Source organism: Nicotiana tabacum, chromosome 5 (assembly GCF_000715075.1).
Source record: "Nicotiana tabacum cultivar K326 chromosome 5, ASM71507v2, whole genome shotgun sequence".
NCBI lineage: Eukaryota > Viridiplantae > Streptophyta > Magnoliopsida > Solanales > Solanaceae > Nicotiana > Nicotiana tabacum.
Window position 1 is genome coordinate 44907333 of NC_134084.1, and position 18098 is coordinate 44925430.

Below are 18098 nucleotides of genomic sequence, written 5' to 3' on the forward strand. Positions count from 1 at the left end.
GTGTTTTCGAGCCTGTGTACAGTGAACAGGGCTGACTGAGTTCCGGCGAGATTCAGTCATGCACCGGCGCGTGAGCATTAATACAGTTAGGTTTCCGGCTAGATTTTGCATCACTAGTGGTCACCCCCTCAACTGGACATGTCCCATTTGATCTCAAGTCCCGACGTGATCAAACAACTCCGGTTAGATTTCCAGCGAGCTCCATTGTCTTCGTCAACTATTATTCCTCTGTTTAAAAAACCAGACTCTTCTATTCTTGTTTTGTTGTATTCTGTTTTCGATATGCTCTGTTACAATCTGTTTCTTCTGTTCCTAATGTGTTCTTTATTTGTCATTGTGTTCTAATTGTGGTTACTATATTTGCTTGCGTCTTTAGATTAGTGAATTTTGTCTCGCTTATCTACCTGCAACTACCATTTCTAGTACATTAGTTTTGTGATAGTGCTTGCTTAGTGTGACTTAGATTATAGTGGTTGTAGTGAATGATGGTAGGGTAAGGTCATGTCCTCAGGGGGGTCCTCGGGGAGGGGGAGGGGGGTGGGGGTCGATGGCAAGGGGGAGTAAGGGTGGTAAAGGAGTCCCCAAGCTGAGAGTTGGGTCTTGGAACATAAGGACTTTGACGGGAAAATCTATAGAGTTAGCAAAGATTCTCCATAAGAGGAAGATCAATATAACTTGTCTCAAGGAGACTAGATAGGTGGGAGTTAAGGCACGAGATATAGATGGGTTTAGACTATGGTACTCTAGACGCGTGGGGGGCAAGAATGGGGTAGGTATTTTGGTTGATAGGGATCACAAGAGCTAGTGGTGGAGGTTAGGACGGTGAACAATAGATTGATGATTATTAAACTAGTTGTCGGGGAATTTACTTTAAACGTGATTAGTGCGTACGCTTCCTAAGTGGGCTTGGACGAGGAAATCAAAAGGCATTTTGGGAGAATTTGGATGAGGTTGTGCTTGGTGTTCCGCACACTGAGAAACTTTTCATAGGAGGAGATTTCAATGGCCACATTGGGGCGATTCTGGGGGTTATGATAATGTGCATGGCGGCTTTGCTTTTGGAATTAGAAATAGAGGAGGAACTTTGCTATTGGATTCACTATTGGATTTTGCTAAAGCTTTTGATTTGGTGATAACTAATTTAAGTTATCAAGTGGGGGAGCTTTGACTAAAGATGAACCCCAGGAGTTGGGGGATAAGTCGCTGGCTATAGGGCATGGAGGAGTAGTGGGGACGCGAGAGGTATGTGAACCACGAAAGCGAATTGCATTGGAGGTTGCTAGAGAGGTATTAGCGGTCTTAAAGGGCTACTCTATTGGTCACAAGGGGGATTGGTGGTGGAATGGAGAGGTCGAAGGTAAAGAGGAAGCCGAGAAAGCGATGTATTTGAAGCTTTTGGAGAGCGTGGACGAGGAGGAGAAGAGAATGAATATGGAGCGGTATAAGATGGCTAAAAAGGAAGCAAAATTAGCGGTTACGACGACGACGAAGACTGTAGCGTTTGAACTGTATGAAGAACTTTAGGGCAAATGCAGGGATAAAAAGTTGTATAGGCCAGCCAAGGCGAGAGAAAGTAAGGCCCGTGACCTGGACCAAATGAAGTGCATCAAAGACGAGGAAGATAGAGTTTTGCTGGATGAGACACATATTCGACAGAGATGACAGACTTACTTCCATGCACTCTTGTACGAAGATGGGGATAGGAACATTGAATAGGGTGACTTGGAATACTCCGAGAGTCGTCGAGACTTTGGGTATTGTAGGCGTATAAAAGTTGAGGAGGTAGAGGGGGTTATGCATAAGATGAGTAAGGGAAGAGCGACGGGGCTAATCAAAATTCTGTTTTGGAAGGGTGCGACAGGGCGGGCTTGGAGTGGCTCACTGAGCTATTTATTGTCATTTTTAGGACGAAAAAATTGCCCGAAGAATAGAGGTGGAGTACAATTCATTTGTTCAAGAACAAGGATGATATCCAAAGTTGCAACTATCGGGGTATCAAGCTACTAAGACATACTATGGAAGTCTGGAGAGGGTGGTGGAGTTGAGAGTGAGGAAGAGTGTCTATTTTTGAGAACCAGTTCAGATTTATACCGGAACGTTCGACTACGAAAGCTATTCACCTTGTTAGGAGATTGATAGAGCAGTATAACTAGAGGAGGAGGGATTTACATATGGTGTTCATCTACTTAGAGTAGGCTTACGATAAAGTTTCGAGGGAGGTTCTGCGGAGATGATTGGAGACTAGAGGTGTTCCTGTTGCATACACTAGGGCAATTAAGGACATCTATGATGGAGCTAAGACTCGGGTGAGGACAATCGAAGGGGACTCGAAACTTTCTAGTTGTGATGGGGCTGACGCATTGACCCTCAACCCTTTTTTATTTGCCCTGGCGGCTGACGCACTGATGCACCACATTCAAGGGGAGGTGTTGTGGTGCATGTTATTTACAGATGACATTATACTGATTGACGATACGCGAGGCGGTGTTAACGTGAGGTTAGAGGTTTGGAGGCAGACTCTAGAGTCTAAAGGTTTCAAGTTGAGCAAGACCAAGAAAGAATACTTGGAGTGCAAGTTTAGTGGTGCGACTCATGAAGTGGATGAAGACGTGAAACTTGATTCACAAGTCATCTCTAGGAGAGAAAGTTTCTAGTACCTTGCGTTAGTTATACAAGGGAATGGGGAGATTGACGAGGATGTCACACATCGTATTGGAGCGGGGTGGATGAAATGGAGGCTTGCTTCCTGTATTTTGTGTAATAAGAATGTGCCAGCAAAACATAAAAGTATGTTCTATAGAGCGCTGGTTAGACTGACTATGTTGTACGGGGCTGAGTGTTGGTCAGTCAAGAACTCCCATGTCCAGAAGATGAAGGTAGCAGAAATGAGGATGTTGAGATGGATGTGCAGGTATAACAGGATAAATAAAATTAGGAATGAAGATATTCCAGACAAGGTGAGCGTGTCTCCTATGAAGAACAAGATGCGGGAAGCGAGACTTAGATGGTTCGGGCATATGAAGAGGAGAGGTACATATGCCCCAGCAAGGAGGTGTAAGAGGTTGGTCTTGGAGGGTCCAAGGAGAGGTAGAGGTTGACTGAAGAAGTATTGGAGAGAGGTAATTAGGCAAGACATAGTGACTCTCCAGCTTACCGAGGACATGACCCTAAATAGGAAGGTGTGGAGGTTGAGAATTAAGATAGAAGATTAGATAGTCGAGCGTCGTCCTTGCTCGTACCAGTTTGTTTTAGTGCATTACTTAGTGTTAGTCTTGTATTTTCTTATTCTTGAATTTCCGTTATTACTTGTTTCTTTCGCTTCGGTTTTCTGATTAGTTTGTTGGTATTGCTGGTTTGTTGCTCTTCCATTTTATCTTTCCTGAGTCGAGAGTCTAATGGAAACCTCTCTACCTTTTTCAAGGTAGGAATAAGGTTTGCGTATACATTACCCTCCCCAAACTCCACTTGTACGATTACACTAGAATTTTTGTTATTATTGTTGTTTGATTTGGTTTTGGGATGTGTTTGGAAAATGTTTATTGAAGATAAGTGTTGTGTCTCGAATTACTTTTGGATTTCGTGTAGATTTTCTTTTCCTTTCAGAATACATTTTTGAATTTGATCTGCTTTAGGGCATCTTCAACCTTTACCCCTATTTTGGTTCCCAAAATGGGGATTTTTCTATTTTAGAGATAACTTTCTCCAACCATTTCCCCATTTTTCCCCGAAAAGAGAATGTTGTTTTTTATATTCTTCTCTCTCTTCTAAAAGTAAAAGAAATGAAAGAAAAAAATAAAGTTTTAATGATGGATGTGGATTCTATTGTTTATGCGACAACAACAACGAATAATGTATAAAAGAAGTTAACAATATTCACAGTCACAACCACAACAATCCTCGGCCCCATTCACTCAATACTATAATGATTTTGGTGTATGTGGAAACGACATACCTCCCTACTAAATTATTATGCTAGTTACCGTAGTTTTAATTTTTATGTATTTTAATTTAATTTTTTTTCAATTTTCATGTATGTCCTATTTTAATGTATTTTTAATTTTCACATTTCGATTTTAGCAATATCTAATATTTTATATTCGCACCTTTCAATTTTAGCAACATCTAATATTTTATATTTGCACCATTCATTTTTTGAGATGATTATATATTTTTTTGTATAAGTATAACTTATAATAAAATTAACTTACAATTTTACATAAAAATAATAAATGAACAAAAATTAATTTATCAAAATTATACGCCAAAGTTAAGATGTAAAATTAATATTATAAAGATATTACATAAACATAATTAGGTATATATAAAGAGATAAATTAAAAGAGTTAAATAATAAAATATGCATGAATAGTAATGGGGAAGATGAATAGTGTCCCTCTATATTTGGAGGAACACTATTCATCCCCCATTTTGGGGCAAAAATAGGGGAGAGTTGGAGCTCCATCATGGCAAAAGTTGTCAAAATTATGAAAAAATGGGGGAGGGTTGGAAATGGCCTTAGATAGATTTGGTTCATGCCTTTCTCTGTCATACCAATTTCATTTCAAAACTTGAATTACTTTTCTAAATCTATATTTTAGAGTACATTTTGAAACCAAACACAAGTGATGGAGGAAAAACTTAGCCAGTACGGACTGTGTATATTTTCTAAGTTTTTTTTTGTGGGTCCAAAAGAAACAGTACTTATATTACGTTAAATAAAATATGCGTACAAGAAGTAGTAGAGTGCGCAGGTGCAGCACTTTGGTGGCTAACAAAACTACAAGTCGTAAAGTTTCCCGATCGTTCAGCTTCAAGTGCATTTGTGACAAAAAACAGGTAGGTGAGTTAGAGGATTCCATACTGCATCCATATTTTACAAGCTTATAGTATACGGTCAAAATTGAGCTTCCCTTTTTGTATGATTAATCAAGATCAGGGTGTGGCAGGCCAAGGTTTCGACCCCATGTCATACCGGACCGTGACACAAAGTTAGATTGTCAAGCTCGTGACTCAAGAACTGATCGAGATCAAGATTAGCCAAGATCGAGACTGAGTGGGATAGAGATCGAGCAAGATCGAGGGAAGCCTACCGAGCCAAATAACGGAAAGCCAAGATATCTGCGATCGGCGATGATCACGGTAGAAATCTCGGCACATATTAAGAAGAGGCCGATTAATTAGCTAATCATGGGATTTCTTACTGTATTTAGAATTGTACCAAGGGTATGACTCCTGATGATAGGCTATAATTACGTATTTTAGTCGCTTATTACACTATAATATACTGCATTTTAATTGAGTTTGAGTTTTAATAGCTAGTGTTTTGCACTAATTGTGTATTTTATGCCTTGTAGGAGTGATTCCGAGCTATGTAGATATTATGGAATGAATTCAAGTGATTTGGAGCTTTGAAGTCTGAGTAAAAGCCCAAGGAATCAAGCCGGGATCGTGTTCGGGGATCAATGGATGATAGTTAAGAACGAAACGGAGAATCGAGCGGGTATACGACGCACTGTCTAGTAAAATGCACATAACCTTTTTTGCAGAAATCCGTTTGGGCTCCATTATATATCGTTGGAAAGATATTTGAAAGGGCTACAACTTTCATGTTTTGAATTTTTGCAAATTCCCACTACCGCGGTGCGTGGAGTGGCGCGCAGTGCGGTGCGCCTGTGGAAATTTCATGCAGCCTGTCAGAATTAGCAATCTGAACTTTCTCACTGCCGCTCCGCATGGTGCGCCGCCCCATGTGGCACGGTAGTGCAAATTTTACAGAGCCAGAGCCCTATTTCGTGCAGGAAAAGGTGTTTCGTCTAGGCCCGACCCTATTTGGTATAAATACATGTAAAAACGCTATTTTGAAGAGTTGGACATACTTTGGACACACTTTAGACCTAGGAAGAGCACAGAGCCGTTGTGGAGACAGGAGATTCGACCTAAGGAGGCAAGAACGCACTAGGAGCAAGGCGGAGAATTCTTCTACGAGTTTTTCACTTCCTTCTTCCTATTTTCATTATTGGTTATGCATTCTAGTATTGTAGTTATGCATACTATTATGAATCGCTAATTTGTTGTCTAGGGTTTTGATGGAACCTGTTGAAGGATGATTTTCTCGTTATGTTTTTAATATAGATTTGCCGTAGTATTATCTCTATTTGTTCAATTATATGCTTATTGTTGTTGATTGAAGGGCCATCAATTAGCTGTTCCTATTTAGTGTACATTACTCGGGAGAGAGTGTATATTGAGGTAGTTGTTGAACATCATCACTCCTAACGTATATGAGGGATCAATACGAAGGGTTTAAAAGTGGAATTAGGGATAACGAAAATTTGGGTGCGATCTAAGTGAGTTGTACTCAAAAGCTAGCTAGCGTAATTCGGGAGAATATGTCTAGTATATTGTTGTAATTACTCGAGAGAGAGTTACGAGAGTTAGAGTGCTCATGATCGATAGAGAAGACTTAGGCAAATTTATAGCAAACATAGCGGGAAGGATTCCGACAATAGGGGAAATCATAACTCTAGATCTCCTTAATCTTTTCTTCAACCCTTAGCATATTTAGTTGTTAATTTACTATTTTAATTTATTAGTTAATTAGTTAAACACAAAAATCTGAATATCTATAAGTTAGGAATTGTTTAAGCTTGTCTTCTTGGTGATAGTGAACTGTTGTAGCTACACATTAGTTCTCTATGGGATTCGACTTCGGACTTGTAAACCAGATTATATTTGCAACAACCGCTTAGTCCTTTTTATAAGGCATAGTTAGGCGTGATCAAATTTTGCCGCCGTTGCCGGGGAACTAACGGTGTAGCTGTAGGTGTACATATTTATAGGTTGCAAGTTTGAACTTTTTTTTTTCTTGTATTTAATTAATTTTTTTGTTTATTTTTTTATTATTTTTGATTTGAGAAACATGGCATCATGGAATTATGAGGATTTTAATGTTGGTAACTCTACTTTTAATCCTCCTTATGCATATTGTGAAGGAAACCACCCATGGAAAAATTATCAAAATATTTTCGAGAGCGAGTTTTGTGCACCAACTCAATCTTATGTGTGGAATGTGTGTGATATGTGTGATGTTCAAGATGGTCACTTTCACGGTTGTGCTTATATTTCTTACCTTCCCCCAACCCATTACTTTGATGGTTCTTTTTTCTAGTAAAGTTAATAGGAACAAAGAACCCAGGGAAGTTAACCTAAAGAAGATCGAAGATATGTTAAAGTGCCTTTTAGAACAACATAGTAAATTACAACTGCAAATAGAAAGGCAAGAGGAAACTATTCACAACTTGAAAGTTCATGTGAGTCAATTGGTTGAAGATTTTAATGCTCAACAAGCCAATATTGTGAATAGTATCCAAGAAGAGTGTGAATTAGATACAGAAATTGAGGTGCTAGTGGAGAAGACCAGAGTAGAACACCAACAATCAATCGAACTAGATTTTGAGGATGCCGATGTTGTAGAAGAGATACTAGAGTCAACCAAGTATATTGAAGATTCATATTTAGTTGACTCTATTGTCATTAGTATTGAGAATGTAGACAGTCCCAATGTTCATGTAGTTGAGCACATTGGTCCACACTCCAAGCATTTTTTCACATTGTGTTTGGATGATGATATAGAAATAGAGTCATCCGAGCCACTTGAAGAGTCACGGAATGGGGAAAGGTGCATATATTCTGGAATTCTTCGTGCTAGAAAGTCAGGATTACATACCTCATACAAAGGCCAAGGAGTGAAGAATACTACATTATTCCTTAGGCCAGTTAGATTCGTTCCACCGCCCCATGACCATAATCATAAGCTTGAATCAAAACTTGGGGTTCGATTGGTGGAGGCAAAAAGTGATTCACGTCATGCCGCGACGTTAAATCGAGCGCTTGTTGGGAGGCAACCCAGTTTTATTTTATTTTTTTATTTTTAATTTAGTTTTTATTTTTTATATTTTTTATTATTATTGTATTATTCTTGTTGTGTCGATTTTTAATTTTTAATAGCATGGAATGCAAAGCCATTGGAAGGATGCAACAGCAAACCAGATGGTTGGAACTAAGTGTGAGGTACCCGCATGAAGGACCAGGTCTGGGAGAAGTCTGAGCCCTCATGAGATGCTAGTGCTTCGGCCTTTGGCCTATCAGGGAGTTCCTTTTACCCTTTTGTATGTATGGATGTGCATTGGGGACAATGCACAATTTAAAGTGTGGGGTGAGGAGATTGTCTAGGTGACTTTCTATGCTATTTTAGTTATGTTAGTTTAATTGAATATTTTTTTAAATAGAAAAGATTGGACTTTTCCCGACGATGGATCTATTAAACAATTTTCTTGAGGAATTTAAATCTAAAGAAAAAAAACAAAAAGATTTTTTTTGTTAGGTAGTGTAGCAATTCCCCTTTGGTTTTTCTTTGTGTCGTGGTTCTTTTCCAAGGGTTTTATTTGAACCGGGTGTAGTTAGTCTTTTTTTCTTAGGAATATGAGTCATTGTGTTGTGTTTTGAAATGAAGCAATATCTCTTGACTTTGTTATGCCTTGAGAATAGTGAGTACTTTGGTTGTTACTAGGGGTGTTTGTAAAAATCAAAAAACCCGAACCAAACCGAAAACCAAACCGAACCGACCAAAAAAACTGATACTTTTTGGTTTGGTTTTGAAATTTAAAAACCGATCAAATTTGGTTTGATTTTGGTTTTAAAAAAAACCGAATATAGGAGTAGTTATTTTAAATTTATTATTACACCTATATATATGTCTACTTTTATACAAAGTTTTAATATTTTTATAGTAAATGTTAATCGTTTGCACTTTTAGTACAGGTCTTTACCTTTACATTCTAGTTTGATTGGTAGTTTTCTTTTGTTAAGTGTAAGAATCTATTTCATGTTAAAAATAATATATTTTTAATTGAGTCCTTAAATTATTCATCACTATTTGATTCAATTATCATCAATATATCTTGGTAAATAATAAATTTCTCAAAGGGTAATTGATTTGATAGTGTTATGTTGAAAATATGGTCGTCGAAATATGTGTTTGGTAGTGTATGTCTTATATTTAAGAAAAAACTGACAAATAACCGAAAAAAACCGAAAACCCGACATAAACCGAATCAAGAAAAAACCGACTTAATTAGTTTGGTTTGGATCTAATATTTGAAAAATCGACTTACTTGGTTTGATTTCTTTTTAGGGAAAAACCGATCCAAATCGAACCATGAACACCCCTAGTTGTGACGCTTAGGCTCAGTTTTTGACTCTCGTATAAGTACCTTAAATTGTATGTTCTTAACTTTGCTTAAATGCTTTGACTAGAGTGTCTTGATGATCCAATCTTGAGTGAGTCATGTGCCATGTGCGTGTGAGGTTTGTTATAGTCTGTGCATTGCATATGATTCCTAAAACTTGCCCCGTGTGTTTGCAAAGCGAAATAGTAGTTTTGTTCAGTCTTGGAAGTGATATAGGTATTTCTTTGTTGAGCCAGATATGTATATTTTATCCGCTTAATTGTTATGTATCATAGTTAACCCCTTTGAGCCTGTAATCTTGTTTCTTTGGCAACCACATTACAAGTCTTACCCAATTGTTTGAATTAACCATCTATTTGAACCTGTTCACCTCTCATGAGCACTTGAATTGTTACGAATTGTGTAAAAGTTAAAGTGTGGGGTGGTTTGTTTGGCTTTTGAGTGGAACTAATGAAATAAGGAGAAAGGTACACGGTATTGAAAATAAATAAAAGCCACTTGAATTGAAAAAGAAAAGAAAAAAATAGTTGTATTGTATGCAGATATTCATTGGCAAGTGGTAGCTCTTGATGTAATTGTGCTTAATAATTTGGGAGTTGATGTATATTGATGTGAAGGTGGAGTCATGGTTTGACATAAGCATGGGCTTGAATGTTGAAGTGTATGTATTAAAGTGCTTAGGGAGGTGTAGTCACTCTTATATCTAAATGTATCTTACCTGTCCCGCAGCCTACATTACAACCAAATAAAGTCCTACTTGATCCTAGACTGAAGAAGCTCGATTAATAGAGTAGTACACTACGGGCAAGCCTATGGTTCATCTTTTGTGGTATATTAATGTTATTTCTGAGCGTGAGTGAATTCTTTCCATCTTGAGTTCCTAATTGTTCTTAAATTGTATTGTGTGTGGAACTACTCTCTTTTGTTGTATGAGGGCACTTGATTCATGAAGGAAAGATAATGTCATTGACCTCTATGTTAGAGTAAGTGAGTGAGTTGTGAATAATGCATGGAACTTGTGAGTCAAATCTTGAGGTTAAGTTGTTACGCTTTTGTGCTTAGTCTATTTTAAATATTCTTGGTATGATGAGTTAGGAGAATTGTTAAAAAAAAGGTCGTGTCTATATAAAGTGTAGTTTGATTGCCAAGTTCGTGACTCAGGAACTGATCGAGATCGAGATTAGCCAAGATCGAGACCGAGCGGGATAGAGATCGAGCAAGATCGAGGGAAACCTACCGAGCCAAATAACGGAAAGCCAAAATATTTGTGATCGGCGAGGATCGCGGCGGAAATCTCGGCATGTATTAAGAAGATGCCAATTAATTAGCTAATCATGGGATTTCTTACTATATTTAGAATTGTACCAAAGATATTGTCGCACCTCCTTTTTCCCGCGCCCGCTGGGCGCGTGGGGAGTTTTCTCCAATTAAAGGACAGTCGAAACGGGATTTGTTTATTTGTTTCAGAGTCGCCACCTGGGAATTTTGATGCGTCCCAAGTCACCAATTATAATCCCTGAATCGAGGAGAATATGACTCTGTTTATTTTTTCTGCGAACCAGAAATCCTGAGTAAGGAATTCTGTTAATCCGGAAGAAGGTGTTAGGCATTTCCGAATTCCGTGGTTCTAGCACGGTCGCTTAACTGTTTTTATTATTGGCTTTAATCAACTTGATTTTATTAAATATTGATGTTATCTGATTTTACTACTGCTTATACTTATTATGAATAATAAACCTTCTTTGAATCGAATTACGCGTACGTATATTCGTGTTGTAAATGCGGAATTGTGTTACGCGCACGTGTACACAATTACTTTTGACAATATATTTATTAAGCACATTTTTTTTCGAGATTGCGTTGAATCAAGAATAATTATTTTTTTTAATAATGAACCGTACATATCGGATTTTTATGAAATTGATTTAACGCCTTTAGAAAAATCCTTTTATTAAATATTCGCTCGAAATTGCGCGTACGCATAATCCGAAGTTTTGTTTTTAAAAGTATAATCAGGGTACGCGAACGTATCCCTAATTGCGCAACATATTTGTAATGATATTATGGAATTTTAAAAAAATGTTTGTTATATCACGAAAAATCTTGTTTTAAGATATTCTTTAAACTTTGGAAAGTAAACCACAATTTATTAAATATTGACCATTGACTATAATTTCCGAATATAAATCATATTCATTCCAATTATTCAAAGTCAAAGGACAGAATAAAAATATGATTAATACTAACTTTAAAACAAATGTGACATATATATATGCCAAAGAATAAATTGCATTTGAAACCGAAAATAAATGATTCATAAAGGAAGGAAATATTTTCCGGGAATTTTCATGATTATTTAATGCAAATTCTATTTTTAATTACCATTGATTTAAAATGTTGCCATTTGTGTATATACAACTCAACTTATTTTCACATACTCGTTTTAATCTTAATAGATGAAATTAACTTACTTAGTTATGCCTATGACTGAGTTAGGATAGATATAGATATAATCAAACCAATTTGATTCTCAATCTATGTGAATTATTACTAACTATATTAATTTTTGCATTGTATAAGTTCCTAAGCCTTTTATTACTAAGAAAGAGAATAAGTCTTGTTGACTTAATAAAATGATATTGCATACAATATTATTTACTATATTTGACACTTTTGAACATACGGATTATACTAATACATCTTTCAACTATAAATTATGAACACCGCCAATATTATGCCAAAAGATGGCAAATTGCAGCTAATCATCATATAGCTTTAAACAACAACTAATTAACTAACAAGATAAACTTATAGCATATTTTCTTTGATAATGCTATATTATGCTATACCTATCTAACAACACCATGAAGTGTAAATAAAACCAACCTTCTACCATGCTTCTTATTTACATAACTCATAGATAACTTAACTAATGAAGTTTGACATGGATAACATTATTACAAAGTTTTATATGAACTTCAAAATAAGACAATTTAACCTATGGCTATCAAATTGAGTTTACTATTAATTAATCATAAAAAAATGAAAATAATGAACTTGGACAATTGGCAATAGCATTTCAATTCAAACTTCATTGATGGGTCATGCTGAAATCTCTTTCCAACTTAAAATTTAAAAGACATATACCTGAAAATGGAGGTAGAAGAAGTAAGTTTCAGCAGTTACAGCAGTAACAAATTCAGTAGAATATACTGATAACACAGTAAATCTGAACAGGAATAGGATTCGAAGAGCCCAGATGCACAGTAAAGTACTTTTAAGAAACACTTCGGATTTTAACTGAACAGTGGAATCACATAAAGTTGAACAGATTCAACAAAAGAACAACATTTCAGATTTCAGTTTTTTCTTCAGTTTCAAATTCAGTTTGTTTCTGATTTTCTGTTTTTGCTGCTGTATCTGTATGTGAGTGTGTATGTGAATGTTCTATTTTCTGTTTCCTTCCTTTAAAATCTCAGCCCTCAAAATCTCTTAAAAATTCTCTCTTAAAATGTTTCTCTATCTGTTAAAAAGCTCTCTGAAAATTCTGTTTCTCTCCCTTAAAATTCTGTCTTTCTCACTCAAAATTCTCCTCTCCATTCTGTCTGTCCAGCTCCTGTATTTATACAGGGCTGGTCCTAGGCAATTTAAGTGCTTCTTGGACCCCCTTCTTCTTTTTTAAAAACAGAAAATCCCATTATGTAAAACCTTTTCCCTGATTTTCAGCAGCCCATTATCCCTTGTTCCCCATTAGTATTATTAACTAATAGCAACTAACATTACATTATAATATACTAGTACTAACACCCTGTTTTTTACTGCTCATTCCCAGAAATGCCCCTGAAATCTTGATGTTATTACTGAAAAATCAGAACCTATAGCAAAACAGATTCTAAAATCTGTACAAACTTAATTATCTCCTGATTTACAGCTATAACCAATCCTATTAACCTCCTAACACAATTGCATTTGACCAACTTTTGCAAACTTGAATTCAAACTGGACATTACAGCAATATTATACTGAATTCAGAACTAACAACATATTAATGAAATTATCAAAACAATTCAGACTGGACTTAACACTGAACTAGAATCAAACACACACAGGATCATTGTCAATACTGACAATGTCCTGAAACTTTGATGTTCAGACCATAACATATACAACATACATTTGAATTCACTGATTCACAGACAATCATGATTTAATTGACGAGCATTAATCAATTGACTATTTACAACATTTGTCAATAATTAGTCTAAAATAATAGAAGCAGACTGTTTTAGTCAACATTTTCAGAAATGAAAAAATTCGTAATATAATTAATCGACGAACTTAATCGAGTCGATTACACACATTGTAAATAACCACAACCAACAGAAACAATTCACATTCGGATTAAATAGACAGAAATGACAGAATTGATCAAAACAAATATGAAAAATTAACAAACTATTAATACGGACAACAATACACGTAGAATACACAAAAATAAATAGAAAAATACCTCTGAACTTTAATCAGACTCGATCCCAACTCAGCTTCGGATTTTTATTTGAAATCAAACAGACCTTAGTCGAAGTATTTTCCACTGAAAATACTTCGACTAAGGTCGATTAAACCTCAATCCTTTAATCAACTTGGACAAAAAAATCCAGAAATTTGGTATTTCTAGGTTTCCTGAAGGCTCGATTTGGGATCTAATCATTTCTGGTTAGATTCGAGAGAAACCGAGTACGACACAAGGGTGAGGGAAGCCTAGGGGTTGATTGGTGTCACTTTGGAATAGATCTGGGTAATTTTTTGTTTGACTCGAATCTTCAAAAGAAGATTCGAGAAGCTCTGAAGTGATTCGAGCCAAACTATCTTCAGATCCATAACAAGGGTTGTTAGGGGAAGCCATGGTGTTAATTTGGGGTTGATTGGTTTAAGTCTGAACTTGGCTCGAATCTTCAAATGAAGATTCGAGAACCTCCAGGGAGATTCGAACCAAGCAGGTAACATATTCGGATAGAGGAGGCTCAGGGGGTTCTGGGGTGTTACTTTGGTGACCGGCGGCGTTTATGCCGCCGGGTTTCAGGCGAAGGGGAATAGGGGCGGCTAGGGTTAGGGGTCTGTTTGAGAAGATGATGAACAGGAGAGGATGGGGGGTGTTTAGTTAGGGGCCGGGGTAAGGGTTTGGGATTTATATAGGGGTGGGATGGATCGATATCGTCCGTTCGATCAAGCAAGATGAAAGGCCAGGATTAATTCATTAAACCAAACGACGTCGTTTGATTTGAAGTTGGGGTCGGATTGAATCGGGTTAATGGATCGGGTTATGGGTTGCGGGTAAGGGTGATGAGATCTTGGCCGTTGGTTGTATTTAATCCAACGGCCCTTGATTAGAGATGACCAAACGACGTCGTTTGGTATTAGCTTGGGACTGGGTCAGACTTGGCTGTTTGGATTGGGCTGTGGGGGGGATTTAACGTTTTGGGCCTGGATTTTAATCCAGGTCCAATTTTGTATAACTTGTGCTATTTTATTTTTTTATCATTATTTTCTAATTTCATTATTAATTAACAAAAAGCTTAATTAAAAATTATAAAAACAAAATTACCATTACAAAGATATTAATTACCTTTTTAACAACTATTAACACATAGACAACATTAATCACACAGTGGAACATTAAAAATAGAACAAAATGCATATTTTTATGATTTTATTTAAATTATCTCTTAAATGCATAATTAAATCCTATATGCATGCAATATGTATTTTATTTTATTTTTATTTTATTATGACAAATATAAACATTTACGGACATAATACAAATATTTAACACCACGCAAATTCACAAATTACACAGTAAAAGAAATTTATTTTGATTTATTTTGGAGCAATTTTTCGTAATGCAAAAATCACGTGCTCACAGCTGCCCCTCTTTGTGCGGAAACTCGAAGAGTTTTCGTGCAAAGATAAAGTGAGCGGATACGAGCGATTTTTGCCCGTTCGAATACTCCGTGGGAAGCATTTTTAGAAAGATTTGACCGAACCTCTGCTTCAAAGGTTTCCTACATATCCTTGGCTATAAAGGAATCAGGTCAATGTAGTTCGGGAATTTTTGGTAGCTGGGACTACCGTGGGACTGTGATGTTACTGCTGTTTCGTGCTGTTTTTACTGCTTACTGACCTCCTTATTACACCTTACTTTAAAGGAAATACAAAATTAAGCTAGATTATGGTACAAGAATTATAAAAATCTTATCTAGATCATGCCCTTGCGTTTCTTGTTGTCTTGATATCTTGGTGAATCTTGGGCATTTGGCTTATTCCGTATTCCTCTTGGAACTCTTTGTTGTTTCTTGCTGGGGATTCTGTTGGACTCCTCTGCTTTATCGATTCTAAGTGTGCTCCTTTCTCACATGAGTGGGCTTTTGGTTTCAACACTTCAATTGCATTCCATCGTTCTTCAGGTGGGTGCCTTGACTGCTTCTTTTCTTTCTTCATCCTCATTTTCCAGGTGCACGCCTGACTTTTTCTTTTCTCATCCTCATTCTCCAGGTGGACGCCTGACTTCTTTTAATTTTCATCCTCATTCTCTAGGTGGACGCCTGATTTCTTCTTTTTCTTTATCCTCATTCTCCAGGTGGACGCCTGATTTCTTCTTTTCTTTGTCCTCATTCTCCAGGTGGACGCCTGACTTCTTCTTTTTCTTTATCCTCATTCTCCAGGTGGACGCCTGATTTCTTCTTTTCTTTGTCCTCATTCTCCAGGTGGACGCCTGACTTCTTCTTTTCTCATCCTCATTTTCCAGGTGGATGCCTGACTTCTTCAATTATTTGTCCTCATTCTCCAGGTGGACGCCTGACTTCTTCTTTTTCTTTGTCCTCGTTCTCCAGGTGGACGCCTGATTTCTTCAATTCTTTGTCCTTATTCTCCAGGTGGACGCCTGACTTCTTCTTTTCTCATCCTCATTCTCCAGGTGGACGCCTGACTTCTTCAATTCTTTGTCCTCATTCTCCAGGTGGACGCCTGATTTCTTCTTTTTCTTTATCCTCGTTCTCTAGGTGGACGCCTGATTTCTTCAATTCTTTGTCCTCATTCTCCAGGTGGACGCCTGACTTCTTTAATTCTTTACCAGGTATTTCCTGACACAAATATTGTATTTGCCCCTGTTTTAAATCAAAGAAAACTTCGTTAGTTTAAAGCAGGGTGGCTGGCTGTGGTATTTTTGCCGATGGTGATGTTTCTCTTCGTCTCTCTTTATTGCCTTGGAATGATTGAAAAGACTGTTTTGTCTTTGTAATTGATCCTTGACTATAGGATTCCCTTCTGTGTGTTTTCCTTCAAAATCTTTCAACTGTAATCATGTGCCTCTTTTGACTTTGCTGATCCTCTTTTGATTTCATCTTTCTTGCACCCGTACTTTTATCTCCCACCTTTCGTGGCTGTATTTTGTAACCTTGAATCTTGGTAGTATACCTTGACATTCTTTCTTATTTGTTTGGAATAAAACTTATCTCAAAGCTTGGAAAAAGTAAGATTATTAGTAACGAAATACGCTGATTTCGACAATTATAGAATGAAAAGAAATATCCAATTTTTGGATGACTGTTGGAAAAAGAATAAAGGACTTATCTGATTGGAATTACTGGTACCAATGATCAGGGTATGCATTTCGGATTAATCAACCCAGTCTTTTAATCAATCTCCTTTCAATTGTTTTAAGGAGTTTTCACCGATAAATTTGTCTCGTTTTTCACTTCTTCACGTCTTTTTCGCCTTATGGTGCCTGCGAAGGTTTTCACCAATAAGACTCTCTCATTTTACTTTTCTCTCAACTTCCGTCGCCTTATGGTGCCCGTGTGGGTTTTCACCTATAAGACTCTCTCATTTTTACTTTCTTTTCTTGTTTGTACCAGAGTGTTATGAACCATCTTCATTTGCTTGCCTCAGCATTTTTCTAAGATTGATCGAAAGGTCTTTTTGGTATGGGGTTAGAAATGGAAAAGGTATTAAAAGCTAAATAGCTTTGGTATGGGTTTAAAAATTACAACTCTTGGAATCTTTTCTTATTTCCAATACAATTCCTGCCCCAGCTTCTTGATTGGGGTCTCTTAATGTTTCTTTTCCGTGCACATTGTGCATGTGGTGCACCCTATGACCGAGCCGTGAGGCGCCTACGTATCCTTCTTTGAGGAATCAGGTCAAACGTAGTTCACTACATAATAGTGAAGATTTTGATTTTTTTTTTATTGATTCCAAGAGAGGTTAGGAAAGAAACAAGTATGGCTCAAAGGGGAAGCAAATGGTATAGTGTTTGGACAGCAGAATAAATTGCCTTTGTCATTTCAATCTTTGAAATAGTGCTAAATACAAACATTCAAAAAGTTATGCATAATATCTCTTTACCGCGTCAGAATTGATCGCCATATCTATGCATTTGCCTTCAATATCTGTTAAACATAGTGCACCATTCGATAATACTCTGGTCACAATGAATGGTCCTTGCCAATTCGGAGCAAATTTGCCTTTTGCTTCAGCCTGATGTGGAAGAATGCGTTTCAGCACATGCTGACCTACTTCAAACTTCCGGGGACGCACCTTTTTATTGTATGCTCTTTCTATTCTTCTTTGATATAATTGACCATGACATACAGCGGTCAATCGTTTTTCGTCAATCAAGTTCAACTGTTCTAAACGGGTTTTGACCCATTCATCATCATCAATCTTTGCTTCGGCGATGATTCGAAGGGAAGGAATCTCAATTTCTGCAGGAATTACCGCTTCAGTGCCGTATACCAACAAATAAGGAGTTGCTCCTACTGAAGTGCGAACAGTAGTGCGGTATCCCAATAA

At 37.0% G+C, this 18098-nt stretch overlaps 1 long non-coding RNA gene across 2 annotated transcripts; it reads left to right on the plus strand.

Moving 5' to 3' along the window:
* The first annotated feature begins 560 nt into the window (after positions 1-560).
* On the plus strand, positions 561-6161 carry LOC142181143 (uncharacterized). 2 transcript variants are annotated; one of them, XR_012709487.1, is made up of 3 exons: positions 561-4836; positions 4932-5223; positions 5355-6161. It is a non-coding gene; the product is annotated as an uncharacterized LOC142181143 (long non-coding RNA). The 2 variants fall into 2 exon arrangements; XR_012709488.1 differs by having other exon boundaries at positions 4947-5223.
* Positions 6162-18098: the final 11937 nt, after the last annotated feature.